The following is an 11,572-nucleotide window of genomic DNA, read 5'->3' as shown; positions in this document are numbered from 1 at the left end:
GCTCCCAATGTATCGTTTCAGTTTGAATATGTGAATCGTTGTTTATTGGGAAAAAAATAAGTCTTCATTGCTCACTCTACGTCGTATGATGTCGGGATATGAGAGTCCTCTTGTATCACACTCAGTGTTTACCTGAGAAAATTAATGATGACTTCGTCGAAGATCGCCCAATATAAATACGTTTCTTCGCCATCTGGTAGAGTAAAGCGGAACTTCGACATTCACTAGCAGTCATCCTGAGTAATGTCAAATCCCAATATCTGCAAAACGGCTGTGGAAGATTCGATGATTATTAATATGGTTGGCATCACAAAAAAGCATTGAAATTTTCGAACAGCGCTACGTCAGGATCACGAACGCAGGTTACGACGCAGTATACGTATAGGGATCGCGTGATACATATTGTTAGAATCAAATATCTGGTCATCTTGAGTTTGAAATGTTATTGTTGATATTACTGTTCTTGATAATAATAAAGTAATTTACACATCTTCTAGACACGATCGATGTCCAATGCGTTGCTTTCAAAACTCACTAAATGGCAGTTGCATAATCCGGAGATAAATTGATTTTCCTAGCCATAATTGAACCAGCAAGGCAGTTGGTCATCTGTATGTTTAAGATCAAAAGTTAGTTTCTATGTTCTTTATACCAATCTACACGTCTCCGCTGATCAGAACCGAAATTTTGACCAAGGTTAATGAGGCATTTGGACGGTTCGTAGAGATTATTACATCGTCAAACATTGTAATTTAAAAAACTATGCGGTTTACAAGTATAAGGTTTTATGTGTTGACGCCCTATTTGATATCAAAGCTCATGTAATGGAATAGACTAGACACACAGAAAGAACGGAACTTAGAATTTCAAGGAATAAGGTCAAATCTCATACAGAGGTACAGTCTAGCGATTTATTTTCTCGAGCATTAATTTCAATCCCATAAATGAGTCGGTACTTGCTTCAATCGTATACACCATAGTTTGGAGTTGTTCTTCGTTTCTTAATTCTAAAACGATACCTTCCTTTATTACGTATTTTGTAAACTAGGTGCGAAAGTGTTTGTTGGGGCAGGACATATTTTATTCACACTTTCGTACTCTATTGGGGCTGCCTGGCCGAGGCGGTAAAGGCGTGCTCGGTACGTGGGTTCGAATCCCCGTCAGGAAGTCGTAAAATTTCAGAAACGAGATTTCCACTTCCGGAGGTGCATATGGCACTGAGGTTCACTCAGCCTACACCAAAAATGAGTACCAGGTTAATTCTTGGGGGCAAAGGTGGCCGGCCGTAAAGCTAACCACTCTACCCCTTTACGTGCCGAGGTTAGCAATGGTGGAAGCCTTTACCTTCCACTCCTCCAAGGGCCTTCATGGCCTGTACGGAGGTGCTTTGCTTTGTTTTGATTCGTACTGTATTTAAGTGCCGTGACCAAACTTTAGAGATATTCCAAAGGCACCGGGATAAATTGTTTGTTGGTGCAGGGCGTATGGCATTTATTCATTAGTACCCGGAATGGAAGTAAGGGCCATTTCGATATGAAAAACCAACCGACAATATATTGACAATATATTTACCACAGCAGTGCATTGCAGCAATTGTAAACTCTCTTCTGAATCTCTCTCCATCAGTGCTTTTACAGTTCGAAAAGGTGTACAAATTTAACGAATCGATGTCAATAATTACCAGAAAAATACCAAACTGCAGGAAAACAAAATAACGCCATTTAATTTATATTAATAATACACTGACTGACAGAGCAAATGCAACACCAAGAAGGAGTGGTTCGAAAGGGATGAAAGTTGGGGAAAAAACAGAGACGGCACGGACGAATAATTGATGTTTATTTCAAACCGATATGCAGGTTACACAATGCGCACGGCATCGACTCAGTAGGATGTAGGACCACCGCGAGCGGCGATGCACGCAGAAACTCGTCGAGGTACAGAGTCAATAAGAGTGCGGATGGTGTCCTGAGGGATGGTTCTCCATTCTCTGTCAACCATTTGCCACAGTTGGTCGTCCGTACGAGGCTGGGGCAGAGTTTGCAAACGGCGTCCAATGAGATCCCACACATGTTCGATTGGTGAGAGATCCGGAGAGCACGCTGGCCACGGAAGCATCTGTACACCTCGTAGAGCCTGTTGGGAGATGCGAGCAGTGTGTGGGCGGGCATTATCCTGCTGAAACAGAGAATTGGGCAGCCCCTGAAGGTACGGGAGTGCCACCGGCCGCAGCACATGCTGCACGTGGCGGTGGGCATTTAACGTGCCTTGAATACGCACTAGAGGTGACGTGGAATCATACGCAATAGCGCCCCAAACCATGATGCTGCGTTGTCTAGCGGTAGGGCGCTCCACAGTTACTGCCGGATTTGACCTTTCTCCACGCCGACGCCACACTCGTCTGCGGTGACTATCACTGACAGAACAGAAGCGTGACTCATCGGAGAACACGACGTTCCGCCATTCCCTCATCCAAGTCGCTCTAGCCTGGCACCATGCCAGGCGTGCACGTCTATGCTGTGGAGTCAATGGTAGTCTTCTGAGCGGACGCCGGGAGTGCAGGCCTCCTTCAACCAATCGACGGGAAATTGTTCTGGTCGATATTGGAACAGCCAGGGGGTCTTGCACATGCTGAAGAATGGCGGTTCACATGGCATGCGGGGCTGCCACCGCTTGGCGGCGGATGCGCCGATCCTCGCGTGCTGACCTCACTCGGGCTGCGCCTGGACCCCTCGCACGTGCCACATGTCCCTGCGCCAACCATCTTCGCCACAGGCTCTGCACCGTGGACACATCCCTATGGGTATCGGCTGCGATTTGACGAAGCGACCAACCTGCCCTTCTCAGCCCGATCACCATACCCCTCGTAAAGTCGTCTGTCTGCTGGAAATGCCTCCGTTGACGGCGGCCTGGCATTCTTAGCTATACACGTGTCCTGTGGCACACGACAACACGTTCTACAATAACTGTCGGCTGAGAAATCACGGTACGAAGTGGGCCATTCGCCAACGCCGTGTCCCATTTATCGTTCGCTACGTGCGCAGCACAGCGGCGCATTGCACATCATGAGCATACCTCAATGACGACAGTCTACCCTGCAATTGGCATAAAGTTCTGACCACTCCTTCTTGGTGTTGCATTTGCTCTGTCAGTCAGTGTACATCTTCGTGTGTATTATTCCATTGCCCAGAAACTCTGAAAATACATCCGTGAGAATATTAATGAACAACAGGATACACTGCGGATGAAACCCGCGTGAAACTGTTAGTTTCTTCTAGCGAAAACCATGGGTTGGAGCCTTCTTATGCACTTAACGGCGTCTTCAAAAGACAGAAAAAGAATATTCTACTTTGATACCAAATATAAGTCAACTTTAGCCAAAAGTGCTCTTTGTGAATTTTACGTCTAAGCCAAATATTATGGGTCTGTGAGATGGGAAGTAACACATATGTGTACGGAGATCGACCCCTGTACTATAGGCAAACGTTAAGTCTATATTTGTACCACGTAGAGTCGTCGAATATTCGATGCATCCTCGGGAACCTCTTCATCATCATCTGCGTAATTAGTATCCAAATCCATGTGCACCGAACCAAATTAATTTTTACCAATGGGAGGTAAATTTGTTCGGCTGGGGTTTCTTAAGCGTGGAGGTCGCCTCATATCGATCGGCTGCCTAAATTTGAAACACTCTCGATAAGCAGTTTTACTCTCGGCATTGGTGATTTTGGACTTTCTAGAATACTGACCGACCACTGTATCCACAGCAAATGCATTTTAGATCATTTTGAAAGCATGTATTGATGTGACATTTTGCAAATGAATGACATTTTTCGGAATCGATCCCGTCATAAATTCATCAGATGCTTTCTACTTGATTTTTGGCCCTATCCTTTCAGAAATCACCCAAAAAGTCAAAAGATACCTCCTGCAAACTGCTGAGACGTTGCAGTCCAGAGCTGTATAAATTGTTAGCCGCGCGGTACGGTGATTTAAGTACCTCAAAATGGTGACGAATTTCATCACCTTATGTCGTCATATCGCTATCAGACTCTTTTTACTGTGTAAAATGGTCCTTCTTCTGTAAAATGAGATATTTTACACTGTCGTCACGTGTGTTGTTTAGGAATGATTTCATTTTTAAGCATTCGTGATTTTTTACATCCGTCCAAACACGGTTCCTAAACTTTGCAGTATTGTATGTCAACAAAGGTATTCTTGTGCTTTTAATATTTATACAGGGTGGGCGGTGACAATGTGAACGGTGTATGTGAGCTTTAGAGGGTTGGTGATAACCATAAGTAATTTGACGCAAAATAATTCCATATTTACAATTTAATCGAGGCCTTCACTATGTAGTTAGCGTGATTTCGCGCTGGGATCGCCTCCTTTCTCTTTGGTAGTTGTGCTAGCGGTCGCTCTATCCTTTAACTTTTCACCCTCTGTTATGGTCTTGACCTATTGGTTTTGCCCAGATTCCATCGCTTCCCTATCCTGTGTTTGTGTTTAATCGAGGCCTTTCCTATGTAGTTGGCGTTGCCGTTGGCCAATCAGATCACTTCATGGGAGAATTCAAATCGGCTTTCCCAGGCGGCGTTACTAAATCTCCACGTGGCTTAACACTGGCATAAGATCACTAGTCTAAGGCTGCGTGCACACCGAGCGCGCTTCGCATAGTGTGTCGCGTGTTGCTCAACGCTAAGCGTCACGCTAAGCATAACCAGTGCTTTGTTCCTAAGCCAGGTGTTCACACCGTCCGCGCTCTGTTGCGCTGAACGCCTACCTTACAGCTAAGGGAAGCGCCAGACAACGCGCAGTGTTGGCTAATTGCTTAGCGTTACCTAGCTGGTTCCGAAGCTATGGAAGAAGAAATTATTCATGCAGTGTTTCAAGGAGAAGAAATATGGAACCCAAGACACAAAAACTATTAAAATGTAACTGCTTTGCAAAATAAATTGACTTAAGTATCTACAACATTTTTATCGCATTCCTACAGTAAACATATACAGTAATATTACTTCTACTGTCACACTTTACTGGGCTTAACATTGTGACAGGAGGAAATTGCGTGTGGATTTTAGTGTCGGAAGTGTCAGAGGAGAAGTTCTGCTTGCCAGGTGCAAGTCTTTTGAATTGACACCCGTAGGTGACCTGCGTCGTGATGAGGATGAAATGATTATGAATACACATATACTCTTAGGCCCCCATGCCAATGGAATTTACTAATTATGATTATAATTCCCGACTCTGCTGGGAATCGAACCAGGAACTCCTGTGACCAAAGGCCAGTACGGGTCACCATTAAGCCATGTAGCCGGGCACTTTGTGACAAAGTGCATAGGATCTCCCAGACTCTGTCACATCGGTTTATAATTTTGCCAGTGGAGGGTGGTAACATGAAGAATATCACTCTGCAGGCTAGTAGTTGACTTGGAAGTAAATATTTCTGTTTATGAATTATGTTTGTTACACATTTTCTCCACTTTTGTTACGATGATAAATTGTGTGTGCTAATTGTAACAATAATACAAAATACTATTTATAATTATTATATAAAGAGCGCTATTTAGCCGGAAATTTAATGTCCACGTGTTTGCTGCGTGGTGCTCCTAGACAATTGGGAAAATTGAATTTCCCCAATACTTCTCTGCTACTTGTCGCCACATTTCAGCTGCAGGCTTCGGAAGGTCAAAGGTTTTTTTTTTTTTTTTTTTTTTTTTGTCATTCTTGAGTAATCATAAAATTTATGGCGATAAAGACTTGCATCATCTCTGTACAAACGATGAAATTCTCTGAAAGTAATTCGTTCTTCATTAAATTCATGAACCCAATTCCGATTCTTTCTAATTTTCAATTTTAGGTAACTGTTATACATCAGTAAACTGTTACTTGCGTACTTGGATAACAGCATTAGTTTGTGACCACCCTAAAGAGCCTCGCGCCAAACTAAGCTGAGAGCTCGGCGTAGAGTTTTCGGTGTGAACAGCAAGCACGCCTTGCGCTATGCATAACATTTCACGCTACACGCGACACATTATGCGAAGCGTGCTCGGTGTGCACGCGGCCTAAGAATAAGCGCCGATGTCGCCACTGAACAGACCTGCTTCGCAATTTGCGTCTACGCCCCATGCCACATTTCTGCTGAAGAAATATTTCCGTATGCGATCGATCGCCTATCAGTTACCGAAAACAACATGAAATGTAAACACGCCGAGGGGTTTAGCCGGTGTCACCATAGCGTAGCGTAAACCTTGGTAATTTCGTGAGAAGTTTTGAAATTTCCTCTGGAAGTAATCTTTCATCCTAGAAGTACAAATTTCCGCCCCAAGGTAGTGCTGTATATCTTGTTTCTGAAAACATCCCCTTAGGCTTTCTACTTTCACCCAGCGTGAGTCACAGAGAATTATTACCACGTGAGAGAAGTTTGTTGTTGTCGTCTGTGCTTAGAAATTCTTGCGTTATTTTAATAACTGATCTCTACAAAGAGAAGAAAGGTAGTGAGTCATAATTTAGTATACGGGTACATTCAACATTACTGTATTTTGTGAACATTTTTTAGTATTACTGTTCACGTGGGTTTGTATTTAATATCCTCAAAATTTCAGGTATAAATTTCAACACTTTTCTTAAACATTTTAACCGGTGTGGCATTGATAAAATGTAATTCTATTTTTTTTCAAATTTAGTACCATAATTTTGCGATGTTTGACTATTACAAAAATAATGGTGCAAATATACTATGTTTTAAACATAATATCTATTTTAATTAATACATCACGTATTAACAAATTATCACGAACTTACCATACCTTTATTTTTCTTCTTAATGTCGGATGCCTCTGAAGTACGAAAACTGGTTGAATTCAGTAAAGCTGGCAAAGGAGCAAAATTACTCCTTTTATGAAGCTTTGAAAAAGTGTGAGGTGCAATCTAAAGTAATTTTTAAAACGGACTGAAGGTAAATACGATATAAGGCACCACGTCCTTAAACTAGCCAAACCGTTTGCTTTGTCGGTGGAAATGGAACGAAGGATACATAAATTTCTCGGTATGCAGGAACTGGTATTTGCTTTCGTAGTTTTGCAAATACGGATGTTTTGTGTAGTGTATTCTGATCAACTCAAGGATACTGTACCGTCATGATGTTTGTGACGGGTATTTGTTTTATAGTCGTTAATCATACCGCCGCCCCCCCCCGCCGCAAATAGTATTTTCTCTCCACGTCTTTATAATGGTTGTTTGATAAAATAAAGGATAGTTTAATTTTATACAATAAATAACGCTGTAAATAGTATCTTATGGACTTATTTAAGAGTCGCCCATGTACCAACACGGAATTACCAAGGATATCACGAAACCAATGGCAGCCAGTTGTGTTATAAGACGTAATTTGCATAGAATCGGTCAGTTAAACTATTATTTCATCCACAAATATGAACGACTGAAATGTGAAATACAACTGGTAAATTTGTATATATTCGCACGATTTTATGGGATTTAAATAATTTCCAGATTATCACGAAATTACCTATTTGGTATGGCGGGATTTGTCAGCTCGAAGGTCTGTGTTCAAACTTCCCACCGAGAGAAGACGTTATTTTCTTCGATTGGTGCTCACAAAATGGTCTTAAGCCAAGCGTATATTTAGCAACACCGCCTCGAAAAGCCCATTTTAATTCGCCCGCGAAGAGATGTGATTGGTTAATTTCGGCTGCTGACAAAATTACAATGGCTCAGGATATGGGAATCAGCATGACCAACCCTCTAACGCTCAAATGCCTGTCTCACGATGTATCCGACCACCCTGTATATATACAATCGTTTGCTCTTCTCGGTTAGATTTGGTCATTGTGAAGCGTACGACAGAGAGGGACTTCATTAATGTTGCTCACCTCTAACATTTGGAGGCTCTGCATCTTCCAGCAGTGCGATAATACCACGGCCAGTTTATTACCCGTAACCCGGTGAACAATACGTCGCCCTTGGGCATCGTGCACTAAGAATATGGTAGTAACTAGCAGACAGATCAAAAGTCATTAAAGCTGCTATTTCATAATGTGGTATTGTATTATCCGCTGAATGTCGTCTGGAGTAATGACACAATCTGTGAAATGGAATGAGGGGAGGAGGTCAGGTAGCTTCAATGGTATTGTTCAGTTTTAGAGATTGGAGACGTCATTGTCACCAGTGTGTGTGTGTGTGTGTGTGTGTGTGTGTGTGTGTGTGTGTGTGTGTGTGTGTTAAATTTTGTATAAACTGTATTAAGCCTATAGAGGCTCTGGTACCAGATAAAGCGTTCCGAATCCAGCACCACTTAGTCAATGGTAAAATTCATTTATTTAATACTGTGATGTAATTTCCTTCCCATACTCAATAGAGTACGGTAAATGACATGTTACCTTATTTTAATACATAGTCTCTCATTGGTTGAACTCCACTAGGAGTCAGAGAGATCGCGAACAAACTTAATCTTGTTACTGAACTGTTTCTCTACTTAATTGCACCACCGTGGATCCTTACTCATTTTCACAAACAATGGCGACTCGACATTCCCATCTCAAGTAATTTCCGCCACCACAATACTGTCTAATATCTAGGTCTGTGCATTTCCAACAGATAAATATCGCATATCTCACAGTATATCAAAAAGTTTGTATTATTTTCATTAATCGAGGATCGGAGGACCATGGCTACGACTTCGGTGGCTTAGCGGACTGTTCACTACTTCAAATAACAATAATTTGTATGCTTTATTACAACATAATCCCATATACACGCGTAATATATTGTCAGTGCGCGTTTAAATACGGTTATGTGAGAATGTTGAGGGGAGGAATACTGACCCGCAGCTCACGCGTAGAACGAAAATTCGTCGATACACTTCATGCAATACTGAACCTTAGATGACAGAACCTTTCTGGTCAGAGTTCTAAGCTGAAATATTGTCACATAGCGTTTTTCCTACGCGCAACGGCGATATCTTTCATAGCAAGACACGAACAACAAAACAAGGAAACGTCAATGTATCAATCAAATATGAACGATTTGCGTCGCGATGAATCGAAATGATTCTTAATTAAATGATTTTAAAATAAATGAATTCACAGCCACTAAAGTGACTATTTTACGTTACTCGTTTTGAAAATCCTGGACGTAAACATTCCGCTCGTATCATAAAACTCACTTTCAGTGGTAGTTGCGAAAAAATTATTCCCTGGTAGTTGACATAAAAATTAATACATTCATTAAGCAGGGAGATCTTTTACACATTTCTCAACATTAATGGTGCATTGAATTAATATGTCCCGTAATGTACGTAACTTAACCCTTTCATGTTCAAACTAATTTCAAAGTATAATATGCACTATAAGAAGTAACAATGAGTGAAAAACGGCTGATCAAATCTTCAAATACTTCATGTGGTTAAAGGCCACCTGCAAGTGGGTAGAAGAAGTCAGGAAGGATGCGGAATAATTTGGACTTACATTGCAGATGAACCACAATAGAGGAGAGTTCAGAAGAAGAGTTGACACTCTAAAATCAGTTGATGAGAAACCTCTGAAGTGGAGGCCCGAACGGATCATTTACGAAGAGAAGATAAAGATGAGAAGCGAAAGAATGGAGGATTTGGGAAGAGAAGAGAAGAATCGCCAAGAATCCATAGATGGCCAGATTAAGAAAAAAACAAAAAGATATAGTGTTCTGAAAATGTATCAATTTTTAGAGATAAGGTAGCTTGCATCAAAATTCGGCTCGTTAGCCGAAATGATCAACGTAGTAATCTTCGATTCAGAGAGACCTTGTGTCTATGACTAGAAGGTCTGGGTGAGAACGCAAACTTACTGAACCGAGAAACAGGTATACACTAATCTGCAGAACGCTTATGTCATGGAGTTTGCATAAACATTCGGGGTACGGCTCATCTGGACCTGTAAAATGTATGTTACTCCCGTTATACGACACTTCCTAATAACCAAAGTAGTTTGCATTCTAGCCGATTAATGCCTAAAAATCCAGAGTCTATTTATGACAGACAGGATATAGGATGGTGTTTACTTCAACACATGCACCATTCTTATATTCAAAGAGAACTAGAAACCAATTTAAATCTATTTCCAAGCCGTGAAAGGAGCATACCATTTTAATGTTAGTCTTCCCCTTTCAAAAAGAAAAATGAACAAACTCAGAGCTGTTTCCCACATCGTGTTCCTCCTGATAACCACTTATCCGCTAACTTCCCTCCCTGCCTCAAGCCCTATGGATATCATTTCATAGTAAATCTTTTCCTAGCTTTAAGCAGTAAGAGATTCTACTGTATGATCACTCCAAATTATTTCCCTTCAGTGAGTGCTGTTAATATCCACGTGCCACCATCTACCTGCCTTTTGTTAGTTGAATAAAAGTATATTGTTCACGAACGCAATTCCATCATAACAGACGCTAAGACTCACAGAAGAACTGAATGGATTGGTTCGTGTAGGGCTGATAATTAACTATATCTGACGAAGGTTAAGCATTTGAATCCTCTCAGGTAATCTCAGCACGACTACCACAAAATTTTCTAAAAGTGTAAATAAATAAGCTTATACATGTTGGAAACGAAAAGAGGAAATTCATGATTTTCTATTTCTAAAATACATTTTTTATCTTAACCAGTTTTTAAAAGGGAAAAAATTCACTTAAAAGGCTGATTTTAGTTTGGAAAAATTTGTTATGACCATTCGGTTATAACTGTTATTTCACTCAAAATATTTTTGAAAGTATATTTCGGAGTGCATACAAACACGGTAGTAACATTTCCATGGAAATTTAAAGGAATTAGCAATCAATTAAATCTGTATACAACTATGTTGGTTTAGAGACATAGGCCTAATTACTATTATCTGAATTGAAAATTTGATATCTTACTTGGTAAATAATCGCAACAAATGAAGGGGCAAAAATCCTCTCCTCGAACTTCCCGAATTTGGTTTGCTCAATTCAAACATGCCCGAGTCTTGCTGCATATTTCTGGCTTTCAAAACTACAGCTTTACACAGAAATGCACATATACGAGTTCAGCATGAACTGAACATTATATACGCTGAGTGTCCAAAAGTCATGGGATGACACTGAATGTGATGTTAATAACGAGTTGCTCCTCTGCGAGCAGCAATAGGGCGAGGCATCGACTCTACAAGGTGTTGGAATCATTCTTCACGTATCTTGAACTGCTATTCACAATTAGTCTTCGGTAGTTGGTGCGGGCTTCATGGAGCGTACACCAGCACCGACAGCATCCCATAAATGCTCTACTGGATTAAGATCGGGAGATTTGGAAGGCCAATCCACGCTCATAAATTCAGTGGAGTGCTCCTCCAACCACCTGCGTGCCGCCACATGGCATCTCCATTTGGGTACTCTAGGGCCAGAAATGGACGCAGATGGTCTGAAATAATTTCTGCATAACGTGAACATGTCGGCGCTCCCTGCAGCCGGACAACAGGGCATAATTGCGACCATGAAAACACTGCCCAGACCAGAACTCAGCCACTTCCCTCCTGGACACAACCCTGTTGACACGCAGGATTCA

Source organism: Anabrus simplex, chromosome 9, assembly GCF_040414725.1.
Source record: "Anabrus simplex isolate iqAnaSimp1 chromosome 9, ASM4041472v1, whole genome shotgun sequence".
Taxonomy (NCBI): Eukaryota; Metazoa; Arthropoda; class Insecta; order Orthoptera; family Tettigoniidae; genus Anabrus; species Anabrus simplex.
This window is presented reverse-complemented; position numbering follows the sequence as displayed.